This window comes from Varanus komodoensis, unplaced genomic scaffold (genome assembly GCF_004798865.1).
Source record: "Varanus komodoensis strain SLA01 unplaced genomic scaffold, ASM479886v1 scaffold104, whole genome shotgun sequence".
Taxonomy (NCBI): domain Eukaryota; kingdom Metazoa; phylum Chordata; class Lepidosauria; order Squamata; family Varanidae; genus Varanus; species Varanus komodoensis.
This window is the reverse complement of record NW_025335289.1, coordinates 668,630-683,713: the sequence shown is the minus strand read 5'-3', so window position 1 is coordinate 683,713 and position 15,084 is coordinate 668,630. Positions and strand designations below refer to the sequence as shown.

Here is a 15,084-nt window from a genome sequence, read left to right as displayed (position 1 = left end):
GGCTGAAGGTTCAAGGATGGAAGATCAATCTTGCAGTCGACACTGGCAGCTGATCTGCAGGGCAGGGTGCAATGAGTCTCTGTGGGAATATGCTGCATGCTGGCAAGGCCTCGGTGTTTCCTTCTTGCAAGCAGGGACAAAACACTTGGATGCTGTCAGCTGTCTAAGTGTTTTGCAGAGCAGGAGATGGGTAGAGACAACCTTCACCTTCGTGTTCCTTCTGTCCTCAGTATGATGCCTCTAATTTTCGAAGTCCAGTGGTATAGAGGCAGGCACGTTGGATTGGTTTGCTCCTCTGTGATACGGGTTTTTTGAAAAATGTTAAACTGAAAATTTTCCAATGGAAAATAGGTTAATTTACATAGGAAAAATTAAAGATTTTATTTGAAAATCTTTGTTCTGGTGCTCTGGAATGATCTAATTGAAAACTGTTGACACTCTTCATTAATTTTAGTACTGTATATGGTACGTTGAAATCACTTACATATTTTGTTGGAGTTCAACTGCTTTCCACTAAAGCTTGTCACTATTTGTGAGTTTCATTTCATTCTCAAACACATGGATGGGTTCAGAAGGCTGTCGGTGCCTCTTTAAGAAGGGGAGTGGTCCCTGCCCCATTAAAGGAGGCAGTAGTGAGGCCACTCCAAATAGGTCAGGCCTGGATCCAGGGTTGCTGGGTAACTACCAGCCCATTGTTAATCCCCCTTTTTGGGCAAGGTGTTGGAGCAGGTGGTGGCCGGGCAGCTGCAGGCACTTCTGGAGGATACAGATTATCTGGATCTATTTCAATTGGACTTTAGGCCTGGGTTTGGAACAGAGACAGCCTTGGTCACTCTGTATGATGACCCGTGCAGGGAGATGGATGGGGGAGTGCGGCCCGGTTGGTTCTTCTTGACCTCTCGGCAGCTTCCGACACCATCGGCCATGGTGTTCTTCTGGACAGGTCGGCCAGGGTTGGGGTTGCAGGCATGCTGTTGCGGTGGTTCCACTCCTACCAGGCTGGCTGGATCCACAAGGTAGCACTGGGTAGTTGCTCTGAGCCATGTTGGTTGTGTCACGGGGTACTGCAGGGCGCAGTGCCATCCCCCACGCTTTTTTAACACCAAATGAAGCTACTGGGGAGAGGTCATCTGGCGGTTTGGGCCGAGGATTTACTGTCCTGAACCGTGGCCTGAGCTCGATAACGGACTGGATGAGAGTCAATAAACTGAGGCTCAATCAGTGGGCGAGTTTTATGTACTGACAGCCCATGATTTAAACCACTCATGGATTATCTTGCATGAGTAGGAAAAAGTCTGCACTGCCTGTGTGCCCATTTTTCACCGACATGCAGTTGCCTTGTTCACCGGTGGCTGAGTGCAGCCAATGGACCAGGAGCGTCGGGTTGCTGAGGGACTAAACCATTCAGGAGTTGACTCAACAGCATAGCTTAACTGCCCGATTGCTTTAACCCCTAAACAATCCAATGTGCTTTGCTCACGTGTCGCACTCAACAAACAGGCCAATCATAAATTGTGGGTCACAAGAACACGTCGTGTGTACATGGGAAGCAGTGTGCTTGCTCTCGCCTGCTTGTATGCCGTATCCCATTGTTTGTTTTGCGTGGTTTTATTTATTTATTTCGGAAATTTGTAGGCCATCCATCACTGTCGTCTCTGGGCAGCTTACGACATGATCTCAATCCTCAATAAAATAAGTTAACAGTTCCACCCTGAGCATAAAACTAATCTATTTAAAATGAATTAAATAAATCTAACACAATTAAAATTACTATATGTTAAAAAAAATGGTCAAATAAAAAGGTCTTGACCTGGCGCTGAAAAGCATATAATGGCGGTGCCAGGCGGACCTGTCTGGGGAGCGCATTCCATAGTCAGGGTGCCACCGCAGAGAAGGCCCTGCTCCGGGTACTCTGTCTCCTGACCTCTTTCAAAGAGGGTTCCCGGAGGAGGGCCTCTGCTGCCGATCTTTTTTGTATGTGAACGAGGTCAATGACATATACTTGCTCAGGATAATCACCTGAAAAACATTAATTACAACTCTGAAACTGCCGCACTTGTATAATATTTGCACTTGGTACATATTTGGTTTTACTAATAAATTCAACTTTTCCTGCTGCACAGCACTGCTATTAGTTACTTCACTTCTGCAGTGTCTGTGTACCGTATTCCGCTAACAGGCAGTTCCTGCTCGGTTACTGAAGTGCCCTGTTGTCCATGACTTGCGATGAGAGGAAAGGTACAGAGGACAGTGAATTTGAAAAGGACTGTTGCGCTTCAGAGGGCGTTGTCTAATGCTTTGTGCAATGCTTGGGAAACCACCAGTTGGCTTTGGAGAAGGGAGAAGAGGGTGAGTGCAGGCCGCTTGCTAAAGTCCCGTAAGAGTTCCGGGGTTAAGGCCAAAGTCCCCTGGAAGGAGTGATCCCCACTGAACACTGTCGGACTTGCTTCTGAGTAAACAAATGCAAACGTGGGCCGAAGGGTTCAGCCATGATTTCCTGGTTTCCATGTTAAAAAGGAAATCCCCCTTTTAAATGTAAACTTTATGGAGCCTGTCCCTGAGATGGCTGAAACAAATTAGCAGAGATGCGGATGGATGTCGGAGAAGCAAGTGGTTCTCTTGAACGGGCAGATTCTAACCAGGGCTGGGTCTTTCTTGCTTCATTTATGGCTTCTTAATCAGGCAGACAAGTCACAACGCAGTTGTAAAAGGCTTAAATTGTAGGTTAAATCAAAGGAACTTGGCACAAATCTATACCCTCCTTGTCTAAGTTTAGTAACAGAAAAAAACGGAGTTGTGAATAAATATGGTAATTCCATCTGTTGAGGCATCATTAAGTTATGCTTGGTGAGACTGAAGTGTAGGAGATGTGTTCATTATCGCAGCCATGTGCAAGACTGCCAACTCCAACAAGCGGCGTGATGTGCTGCTTTCTCATTGAAAAAAACAACAACCCTTGACAGCAGCACAACAGCAAATCAGTACAGATTTATTTGCGTTCCATGTAGGCTGCATACTGGGAAGGCTGTGTGCTTCCGTGTATTCCCTTCATCTCCACACCTTTTTCTTCCATCTGGTTTCTGGCAGGAAACACAATCTCACCACTGTTTCTTCTGAGGAGTCGGTCATCTGTGTGAACGTCATCGGAATGTAAGAGGTGCTATGCTGGATCAGAGCAGGGCCCTTCCGGTCCAGTTCTCTGTGCACACAGTGGCAGCCTAACCGTCTGCAGGATTCCTCAAGCGGGATGGGGACAAGGCTTCTGCCTGCCCACGCTCCTCAGCCACTGCCTCTGATAACGCAGGTAGCACGCGGAGAGAGCAGGGCCATTGATAGCCTCTTCCGTGAGCGTGTCCAGTCCCTCTTAAAACCATCCAAACTGGTGGTCCTCACCCCTTCCTGTGGCAGTGAATGCCATACTTTAACTGTGTGCTCTTTGACGGACTACTTCCTTTTATCCATCCTAAATCTCCCCCCAGTTAGCTTCATGGAATGAAGTGTTATGAAAAAGGGAGAGAAATGCCCTTCTTTCCTCTTTTTCTACACTATTCATCATTTTATAACTTTGTTTTATGATATGATTCTGTCATATCTCCCATTCCCTTTTTTAAAGCTAAACAGGCCCCAGCTGCTGTAGTAGCTCCCTGTAGGGGAGTTGGTCCCGCCCCTTGATCATTTTTGTTACCCTTCTCTGCACTTTTTCCATTTCAGTAATGCCTTTTTTCAGGTAAGACAACCAGAACTGTGCACAATATTCTGTGTGCGATCACATTGAAGTTTTGTATAAGGGAAGTTTTGTGGAAGGAGATTTATATAACTTGTCTTTGCTGGAGTTTCCTCCTTCCTTGTTGGCTCTCATGGCTTTACTTGTTTCTGGCTGCCATTGCTTGGTCTGTCTGATAAAGCAGCATATGGCTTTCTTTTCTTTCCAGTAGGACTAACACTTAGACGTGAACGATTGGCCCGGTTGTGATAATAAGCAGGAAAAGAAACCACAACAAGAAATGAAGCCACGGTGCGCTCTTCCTGTGCCACCCATCCACTTATTTGAACTGGTTGCGCACCATGAGAGTTGCCTCTTTATCCTCGTGGCTGCTGGCATTATCCAAACCTGGCTTCGAAACCATCCCAGAAACAATGGATTGTTGTAGGGTTCTGTGGTGGGCTTGCAGCCCCCTTTCGCTACACACCTTGCCAGCTTTAGACAACGCAGGCAATCACAAGGGCAGGTAGGCCATCTCAAGGCACACAAGCGCTGTGTAGACGCCACCGTGGCTTCTTTGCCCCTGTGAGTGTATCAGTCCGGGCACGGGAATCGGGTTGGCTCACTCCCGGTGACGTGGTACATGTGACTATTTAGTTTAGCTACTGTAAACTGTTTTGTTTTGCTTTGCTTTCTAAACTAGCCTAAAGGGTTTCAGAATCTTTAATGAAGCAAACAATCAACAGACTCCGCCCCTGAAAACTAATAAGCCTAATTGCAGTAAAATTGCCCTCGCTGTCTGGTTGCTCCCTGGAGGGTAAGGCTATAAGTGCCTCTAGTCCTTATGGCTGGTGCCACCTCCAAAGCGCCTGCTTTGTTGGGATCCAGTATGTTCTATTAATTTAGCAATGATTAAAAATAATGGAAAAATAATGTTTTTCTGCTATCGTTAACCAGGCAGCTGATAACAAAATATGAATTAATTTTGTTGGGATTATTTTTATATCTTTAGTACCCTTCTTTGTGCATCTTTGTCATCCCAAGGAAAAGAAGCCTTGGTGCAGAATTCTGTTGCAACATGTACTTTTGATACGTACTGACCTTTGCCACAAGGAGGGAGAAGCAGCACCCTTTAAGTGAGAAGATCCAGGCCCTGGCTTTTGATACCGCTTGCGGATTTGAAGCGCAGGATGATAGTCTTTGGGGAATTGCTGCAATTATAGTTCAGCAAACTCCTTTGGTGATTCTGCTGTGAGACTGATGCAAGAGTGAGCATAGCCTGTGAGAAATGAGATTTGGTCTCGACTAACAAATTTCAGGGAGGGAGTTTCCCTACTCGCTGCCTACCCTCCTCCTTCACCCTCGCTTATCAGTACAATTGTACTGCAAGGTAGAAACAGAAACAGCGCGAGTCAGAAGAGGTCCCCCAGGCCATCTAGTCTGACCCCCGGCTCCAGCTGGCTCTGCTAACGACATGCCCACCATGTGGACGTCCAGCCTATCCTTGCACCGATGGGGCCTCAACGACCTCCCGGGGAAGCCCATTCCACGCCCTCGGGGTCCTGACTGTCAGGAAGTGCTTCCTGGCATCCAAACTGAACCTGGGTTCCCTGAGCTTGGCTCCCTTGGAGCGTGTCCTGCCTTCCTCTGCAGGGGAGAACAGGTCTAGAAGGAGCAGGACATTCATTGAGAAGCCTTGCAAACGGCCTTCTATACTGTAGCCATAATATTCCAAGATGATGTGGAATATTAGCAAGCCCTTGACTATTGGGTGGTATGAAAATGCAATAAATGTTCTGGCCACGAAGAGGCAAACTGATTGGCCAGACTTTGCTTTCCAGAGTGTGCTTGCTTCTTTATTAACAAGGGGTCGGGCGAGATCTGCCCTGGAGCTAGGGGGCATGTAGCCCAGTGGCAGAGTCCCTGCAGGCAGAAGGGGGCCCCCAAGTTCAGTTCCTCACATTTCCGGATGTGTCCAGAAAAGGCCTCACTTGAACCCTGGACAGCTGGGAGCAGTCCTTGCCAGCAGCATTGAGGGTGACTGGCCGGCCGGCCGGCAGGTGGCCGGCCGGCCGGACTGACTGACCAAGCGTCTGACTCAGCAGAAAACAAACTTCTTGTGTTTAGTTTTTCTTTCTGCTGTGAGCCAGATGGCCTGATCTGCATCCTAGGAGCCTTTCTGAACATAAATTTTGTAGGCATTTTTCAGATTTAAAAAGAGGACGGCCAGCTTACTGACTTCATGAGATCTCACTGAAGAGTATAATTTTTTCCTGATGACCAAACAACAAATAGTATTAGGCAGTTAGTATTCTATCAAAGAAACACAAAAGGGTCAAAATATATAAAATAAAATTCAAGAAGGCCAGAATCTGTACAGATTAGCCTGGCGGCAGATGCTTTGCCGTCAAGTGTCCTAAAAGAAAGTGTAGGTCAAGATAACCCTGTACAAAAAAAGTAACTAAACATTTCCTGCTTGTTATGTTTTCTTTCCACTAACAGACGTGTCCTGCCTTTATTTAGAAATGCATCTTGTTATGATAGCTCGTATCATTGCCAGATCAAGTGCATGTATGGGGTATGTTGAATGAATGGAGGAGAAGCAATCCCCACTGGATGACTCTCTGTATTGCTGGTGTGCACCTGCATTAAAGAGGCTTTTCAGTGTCTTCTGCTGGTGTTGCCTGTCTCTCGGAGAGAGGTCAGACAATGAACAAAAGGGAGCCTTTTCCCCTCCAACGTGGGGAGCTAGTGGGACCTGGTTGTTAGCCGATGGCAGTTTTACACATGACCTGAATACAGATGTGGAGGGTTTGCTACAACAGTGATCTTACGTATGGTGAAGTACGGTCTGATGTTCGCTACTGAATTAAATCACTGTTCTCTCTTGCCGCCTTTATCGTGAAGTGTTCATCTGGGGTTAAGTCAAGTCTAGCATGATGCAACATAGTTTAGTATAAATGGATGACTACTTGTTCTGTAAATAAAGTACTTAATGCCGAATGGCCTTGTGAGAATCCAACTGATATAAAGTATTATTTATTTATTTATTTATTTATTTAGGAAGCTTCTGTGCCGCCCCATTCGCCGAAGTATGTTTCTTTGTTAATGGGAGATGGCCAAAGTCACATTTGTTCCACAAAGTCCAAATACTAGAAGCAGAAAAAAATGAGCTGGAAATAAAGAAAGTTGCTTCCCAAGTCTACCCATGACAAGTTCCACAAATTTGGTTCTTTGCACTTAGGAATTGTGCGTTTGAGATTGCAGTGAGTAGAGACGCATTGCTTAAAAAAATCCTCTACTTTTTTCCTTTTCCTTTGCAAGAAAATGGGCAGCACTACTGGCAATACAGTATTGACATTAATCAAAATACAAGGCAAATGAGTCCAACGATGGCTTCACACCACAAAACAAACTGTGTGGAAAGTTATGCATTGTGGTTTGTCTGCCCCAAGGCTCATGGCGTGCCTGCCAGGTCAGGCACAGAAGGGGCCCTGATGCAGTTTTTACCAGCCACAGGGCAGCAGTGCCAGGCCTGGCTGTCTCCACGGTCCCTGCTGCTGGAAGCAGTATGGCGGCAGGTCCTGTCGCTGTGGCTGGGTGTCGGAAAGCTGTGTGCTGGCAGGGAAGATGGCGGACGGATGCGGCCAGCCGGAGCTTGGCTGCAGCCGCCTCAGCATTTCCTAGGCAGGACAGCGGAGGCGGGCGTGTCTGCAGCAGCCGTGGCTGCGCTGGCCAGCACGCTCGCTGTGGGAATGCAGACACTGCGTGGAAATGTGACAGCTGGTGTCACACAGGAGACAGGCCAGGATGAAGCACGGACATCTTACAGCGAGCTGTTGTGTCTTTGAGTGGTTCCGTGGAAACCAAAGGGGCCGTGCTTCACCATGGATGCTGAATTCACACAGAATAACGAAGCCCTTACTGAACAAGGAAGGGGTAGTTGTTACCTGTGGATGCAGCCACAAAGTCACCATGTTTCCGAAGTCATGGTAACTTAGCACGTCATGCGAACTCGGTCAATATGCCGTATTTTTCGCTCTATAAGACGCACCTGACCATAAGACACACCTTATTTTAGAGGAGGAAAACAAGAAAAAAAAATTCTGAATCAAATGGTTTACTAAACTATTCAATAAACTATAACAGAATACAGGAATACCGTATTTCAACCTTGTAAAGTGAACAGCAGTCAACAGTGGCATTAAGAACCATCATCACTGTCATTAACAAAAGAGAGACTTTAAAGTTCGAGTACTCTTCTAGTTTTCGTTGAACCCATAGAACTCATCATTACTAGAGTCAGAATTTATGAAGCTCTGTTGCTCACAATCACTGACATCACTTTCTTAGTAGTGGAATTATTGAAGGAATCCACAACCTACACCAGTTATACAAGAGCTGCTGCAGACAATTCAATAACAAATCTAAAAAAGCCAGTAATGTCCACGCTGCCCTACTAGTAAATAATAGAAAAAAACTTCTGACAAAAAATGAGATATTGTACGGTAAATCAAACACACGGCAGACTAAGTAGCCTTTGAAGAATAAACTTCATACACGAAGATAATGCTGTTCAAATATCCACTGATCCTAAAAAAATTGTCTGGTCAACTAACAGATAACTGATCCGTGGAAAGCTTCCTGATGATCACAGGCACATTCCCCATCACTTCCCCATGGGCTTCATTAAAAGACGGGTTGCCATTTGAAAACACACACCGACCTGTGATTAACAGCTCTCACCTGCGCCAGAGGAGCGGGGCGGAGCAGGGCGCGCCGAGCACGTGCTGGCCAGGTGGTGCCACGTGGGGCCGGCAGCATGCCGGCAGTGGTCTTCCGGGCAGCACGGCAGCAGGTCTTCCCGGGCGGTGGGGGTGAGCAGTCCGTCTCTCCGTGCGGCCGGTGGGTTAAAGCCCGTGGCTCCTCCTCCTCCTCCGCACCTCTCCCCCTGAGTGGCACCGCTCTCACCTGTGCCGGGGGGGGCGGAGCAGGGTGCGCCGAGCGTGTGCCAGCCAGGTGGTGCCACGTGGTGCAGGCGGCCGGCAGCGTCCCGGGCGTCGGGCACACACACATTTGCTCTATAAGACGCACAGACATTTCCCCTTACTTTTGAGGGGGGGAAGTGCGTCTTATAGAGCGAAAAATACGGTATGTCTATTGATGTTTTGAGAGAAAAAATCGATGTAGCTAAATATAAGCCAAGCTGGGTAAAATGTCAGTCTTGCAGAGATTTGGCATATATTTCAAATTAGCCTATTGATTCTACTGTGGTAGAAGGGATGAATAGGACAGATTCTCGCCAAAAGAAGATACAAAAGTCCTGCCCAGGATTAGACCGAAGGCCTCTCCAGTCCGCATGCCCATGGGGAGGCAGCGAGCAAGGTGGACAGTCAGCAGCTTCTGTTGCTGTTCTCCAGCACTGGCAATCCAGAGTCATGTTGCTTCTGATTAGGGGGTTGCATACCATCCTGCCCTCCCGAGACTGGTATTCAGAGACACCTGACTCCCTTAACGATGGCATATTTCGAAGCAGCGCAAGACTGACTAGCCACCAGTATCCTGATACTGGTTGTATGGGGAGATCTCAGCAAGTCAGCTAATCACGCAGTTTAAAAGGCATTCCATGTAGAAGAGTTGGGGCTGTTTTGTCATCTTATGGTTTATCATGCCTGAATGAGCCTTCAGAGATTAAACATGACAAATATAATGTTTATATAATTAGAGAGCTAGTGCGGCACTTAAACTGCATGACTGGCCTTGGGGGGTCTGGGCTGTAGCCCCTGCTCAGCCATCCAGCTCACTGGGCAACTGGGCCATTCACTGACTCGGCTTGGCCCAACTCGCTTGTGGTCGTGAGGAGAAAATGCGGAGGAGGGTTATGCAAGCCGCCCTGGATTCCTTGTAGGAAAAAGGGTGGGTTGTACATATTACAAATAAATAAATCCAAATCACATTTTCCTTAGAGGAGTCCATTTGCACATTCGGATGCGAATAAGTAACCTAGAGCCCTGTTGGAATGGGCTAAAAGCCTAGTTCTGCATTCTGCTTCCTTCTTTATCAGTTGGAAAGCTGATAAAGAGGAGTTAAAAGAAAGGTCAGCTACGCAAGTGGGGTACAGTATGTTTGAACAGGCCCTGAGAAGTTCTGGAGTCATGGTTAAGAGTTGCCCCTGTAAGTTCTGGCCTGTCAGAGTCCTGTGAATTTTAAGAGGATGGGGCATATTGCAGCAGAAGTTGGGTCCCTGAGCCCAGTAACTGTATGAAGCTACTTTTGAGGAGTGGATGCATTATGTAGTATTAGGCAGGCAGGTGTTCCTATATCTACATGACTGGCTGGAAGAGAAATGGTAGTGCGATATGAGAAGTATTTGGGGGAGTTACCTAGTTCAATATTCTCTGCTGGGTTTGTGCCTTGTGTTAAAATGAGCTGTGTGTGTGTGTGTGGAGGGGGTGTTAATTCAGAGACATGCTACTTGAAATTGTCAAGGGCATTTTGAATAAACAAGATGGTTCCGCTAAACTCAAAACAGAGAATGTACAGAATGTACAGCCATCTGAGCGGGATGGTGTAACTTGTTGTTCTGCTCTAGCAGCGGGTGGGATCCAGTGGCCTTCTTGGCCCCCTCCCACCCTACTATTCTGTGATTCTCCGAATTGGGAATTTGCACGATAAGTATTTGTAGCAGCAGCGCTTTTCTCTTAAATGTTTTGATTTGCTGTCCCTCCCCACTGTAGCTTTTCATCCTGCTCCTTCTCAGTCTAACTGTGTCTGATCAGAGCACAGGCTGCCACAGCGTGTATTGTCGGAGCGCTCTTCCTTAACATTGCCTGATCAGAATTTGCAGACTGCATTGGATCTACGAATTCGAGCGCTCTGTTGTCAGTTCAGCTCTGAACGCATCTGCACATTGTGGGGGCAGAGTTCTTCCCATGGGAATTCAAGAGGAGAACAGAATCTCATCAGCCTTATGATTTCACTGCATATCAGACTTGCAGAAAGGGTGAGGCATTCGGTACACATTCTTGGTTTTCGAAGTTGGGACTTTTTCTTCAGGAATGTGGCGGCCTGCTTAGTAATTTCCTCTTGCTGCCCATGTGAGAGTAGAGCTCATGAAAGTGCCCCGCCTGTCTTGAAGGAATTGCATCTTGTGCTCTTGCATCTCGCTTGCATCTTGTGGCTCTTTTCGTCTCGTTCTTGCCGGCAAGGAGACGGGAAGAAACGTTGCCGCAGCTTGGCTAGCAGAGGAGGTGTAGCCGGAGGGGATGATGCTCAGTGGTGATCCATGAGGACGAGCGTGGAGTTTGATCTCCCTCTCCCAGGATCCCCTGGAATTTGCAGAGTGACTGTTCTGCCAGTGTGGGATGAACTGGTGCCAGTGTTTCACGAGGGGCAGGCATGAGGAGGAGGCGGTGATGGCTGGAGGTTCTGATTCCCATGACCTGGGAGCCCAGCTGAGTGGCCTGCCTGCAGTTCAAATATGTGTATCTGGTGCATGCAGGGAATTGTTGATGCTCTTGTTATATGATGGCAATGAAAGGCCCTCTGTCTCCGATTTAAGCAATGAGCTACGAGGCAAAGAAGCCATTCAACAACTGCTATTTAAAACAAACAAACAAACAAACCCTTTTTTAAAAAATGTAAAACTTATTTGGCTTCCTGTGCCCCCATGACCTGTGTGGGAGGATTTCTGAAGAGTAAACGGAGTGACTTGCAGTCACAACTTGGTGATAGTATGATTTGTACCATAATCTGGCAACATATCTTGTGGCTTCCTCAACCTCCGGAGCAAATGAGCAAATGGCAGGAAAGCCGGTGGGCATGCTTTTTTTATCTCATGAAACCCCATTCTTCTACCCTTTACACAGTGTGTTTTATCTGGGGGGGGGGGGGGGGAATCAGGGTGTGGTTGATGGGAGGTGTAGTTCATCACCTCTCGGGGATGCTGGTTGGGGAAGGATGGGGTTGCACCTCTGTTGAGAAAAACAAGTATTTTCTTTTCTGAGAAAGTTGGTGCCATGACGGCCACTTTCAAATATTTCACGTGAAATACTTTGCCAGTCTCTTGCTTCTTTTCACATTGCTGCTGTTTGTAAAGTAGGGGTGGGAATCTACTTTGTTTCTGTAACAATGGGTATTTCTCAGTTGGGGGGGCTACTGAGGACTAAGGGAGTCCTTGTTGTTACTGCCAGTGGGATGAAACAGGGGGGCTTCCCGCCATGCCCCCGCCACGTGGGAAGCTTCCATGTGCTCGTTAGACCCAACAGGCCAGAGGTTCTCCATCTCTGTTGCTAAGTAATACAGCTGTTCTGCTTCTTTTGCTTCCCCCCCCAAGTGCAGCTAGTTACTCTTGTGAAACCTCTATCCCAGTGATGGTGAACCTTTTAGAGACCCGGTGCCCAAACTGCAACCCAAAACCCACTTATTTATCGCAAAGCGCCAACACTGCAATAAAACCTGAAAACTGAGGTTTTAGTTTCGAAAAAACAGCTCACAGCCCGTCCAAGCAAATATACATATATCCTTTGCAGCGCATTGACTGGCCATGCGAAAGCTTGGATGAGTCATGGCTCATGAGTCGTGGCTTGTGTCATGATCGCCTGGTGCTGCTACTCCTTTCCGAGCATGCGCATGGCCCCTATGTGCGCTGTTATCTGATGCTCAGCTGCTGGGCGATGCTGGGGCGACTGGGTTCGCGTGCCGACAGAGAGGGCTCTGCGTGCCCGCTGTGGCACACGTGTCAGAGGTTTGCCACCACTGACCTAACCCTACCCTGGTGCACACCCCTAACCCTAATATAGGGCTAAAGTTCCATTGAAAAGAGGGCGATTTTGAAAAAGCCTTCCTTGAGTAGCTTTTTTGCACAGCTCATCATTTCTGCCCATTCTAAACACATTCCAACCAGCCTCATTTTTCTAACCCTAACCTAGTGATGGTGAGCCTTTTAGAGACTTGAGTGCCCAAACCGCAACCCGAAACCCACTTATTCATTGCCAAGTGCCAACACTGCAATAAAACCTGAAAACTGAGGTTTTAGTTTAGAAAAAACAGCTCACAGCCCGCCCAAGCAAATATATATATATCTTTGGCAGCGCACTGACCAGCCATGCGAAAGCTTGGACGAGTCGTGGCTCATGAATTGTGGCTTGTGAAGTCATCGCCTGGCACCACTACTCCCTTCCGAGCATGCGCAGGGCCCCTGTGTGCGCTGTTATCCAGTGCTCGGCTGCTGGGCGATGCTGGGGCGGCTTGGCTCCCGTGCCCCTTTCAGTGCTGCTTAATGTGTAACAAGGCAAGGGGGTGCTTGTAACAAAAGGAGGTGCCGAGGTGTTATTTAGAAATAACGATTCTAAAAATTCTACATATGGTAACCACGCTGAATGGATATGATTCAGATGGAAACAGCATTAAGCTAACACTTAAATTTTATGGCTGTATGTGGGATGAAGGTCCGTTTAGTTCAGGCTCGTAAATGGCTTTGTTCCTTGAGGCAGGTAAGAATGGTCACCAAGCATCTGGGCAGAGCAGTGCTGCAAAGCTGTAAACTTTAAAGAACGGAAGTGTTGTAAATACATGTCTAGTGTGGACTTCATTAACTGGAACCTGTAAACATTCTTCTTGCCGAGATGTGGAGGTGCATTGGGTCTCCATAACTGGAGAAAGTGACTGGTAAGAAATGTTAAGAAAAACCGTCTGTACTTGAACAGTTTAAATCAGCTTAAAATTCTGTCTGAGCAAATCTTTCTGCGTGATTCATGATTTCCATTTCATTTAAAGTCATACTCAGGTGAAGGCATTCAAACATTCATTAGTCCAGAAAGCCTAAATGTTCAAGCTGCAAATAATAGCGTTCCAAAATGTGGCATTATGCATCTGATGTATAGAATATTAGAGGTACACCTGGAGCGCTTGAGTGGGCCATCCGCACGGCAGTCTTCACAAGCGGTTATGCATGATGGCACCTCTCAGACGGCTTGCCCAGAAACCTACAATTTGCGGAGAAGACTTCTGATTACTGAAAATAAATGATTTAATTGTGATGACAAAGTCTGATGCTGTTGCTGTGAATAGTTTTAGTTAATGTTGCTTATTGGCAAGCACTGACGTGGTGGAGTTGATATTTGAACTTGGGTATTTTTTTATCCAGCTGTGATATCCCTCTGATAGGCCATATCGATTTACCTGTGTTGGGTAAGAAGGTAACTTAATCCATGCGGAATCATTAGTACATGAGACTGCATTAGCTGCTAGAGCTAAGCCCTTTCTGTTGCCTCTGGAGCTTGAATCTTGCACGTGTATCCTCAGCTCTGTGTAAGAGTAAGGCCAACATTAAAAAGGATTCGCAACTGCAGCTGGTCAAGATCAGGGACATGCGATTACTAGGCAAAACTGGGCCTTCACGTCCAGCTGCACTAGCCTCAAGTTCATTCCCAGGCTGACTATGAAGGACTGGTTTTAATCTGTAAAGCTTAAACTGCTGCTCCAGGACACTTTTCCCATTTGTAACTACTTGAACTGTAGTAGTAGCATCCTGGTTATGGAACACCCTTTCCAAGGTTTAAATATCAAACAAGTGAAGATATTTGTGTTTATCCAGGCCTTTGGGATAAATCATGTGGTCTGGATCCTCGTAATTATAAAATCTGCGTGTTTCCTTTTGAAATGCTGTGAGTTTACTTTGTTGTGTTTTCTGTTGCTTTTGTGTTCTGTTTAGTATTTAAATATGGTTGCAAACAAACAAGCAGCAGTTCACATCAGATCAAGATGCTGTCTAAAAGGGGAAAAGAGCTTGATAATAGTTGTAGGTCTTTCTTTTGTCTGTGCTCATGTAGGATTGCAGCCTTGATGGCACTAACATATTTAGAAATGTGCGATATTTCCCAATCTTCTCTTTAGGAGCTCAACAAAATATCTTTGAAATGAATTTCTGTTGTCCTAATTCAAGGTGACTTGCATCAGTTAAAAAAACACACACAAAATAGTCCATTGAAACCATAAGCAATAAAGCATGAAAAAGAATTAATATGAGCTATGGGTGGTAGGAAGTAAAATAATATCTAAATCAAAAGATTAGATAATTAAAACTACTCAGCCCACCATGTTAAATGTGTGCTAAAATAAAAAATAGCTTAACCGAGTAGCAAAAAGTCAAGATAGGGCTAGAACCTGAATGTCACCACAGGTATGACTCTTCTCTGTTTCTTAGCCCTTTAAGAATTAGATAACTTATTTCTTCATCATAGAAGTAGGATTGGCTAATGGCTGCATGCACCTTCTATTGTTGTTGTTGTTGTTGTTGTTGTTGTTGTTATAACATTTCTATGCAGCAGCTTGTAAAGACAGCATTTTGCAGCTTGTTCAAGTTGTGAAGACAAGGCTCC

General features: G+C 46.4%; 1 protein-coding gene across 3 annotated transcripts in view; it reads left to right on the top strand.

The window, feature by feature from the left end:
• Positions 1-15,084, top strand: part of LOC123017864 (SREBF chaperone) — a 51,066-nt gene that overhangs the window by 4,355 nt on the left and 31,627 nt on the right. Inside the window, exon 1 of one of the 3 annotated variants that reach the window (XM_044419489.1) lies at positions 2,194-3,304. The exons of the other annotated variants lie outside the window; for them this stretch is intronic. The gene's annotated coding sequence lies outside the window, so the exon portion shown is untranslated. Of the gene's footprint in view, positions 1-2,193; positions 3,305-15,084 lie in introns of those variants that run through there. 3 annotated transcript variants of the gene reach the window in all.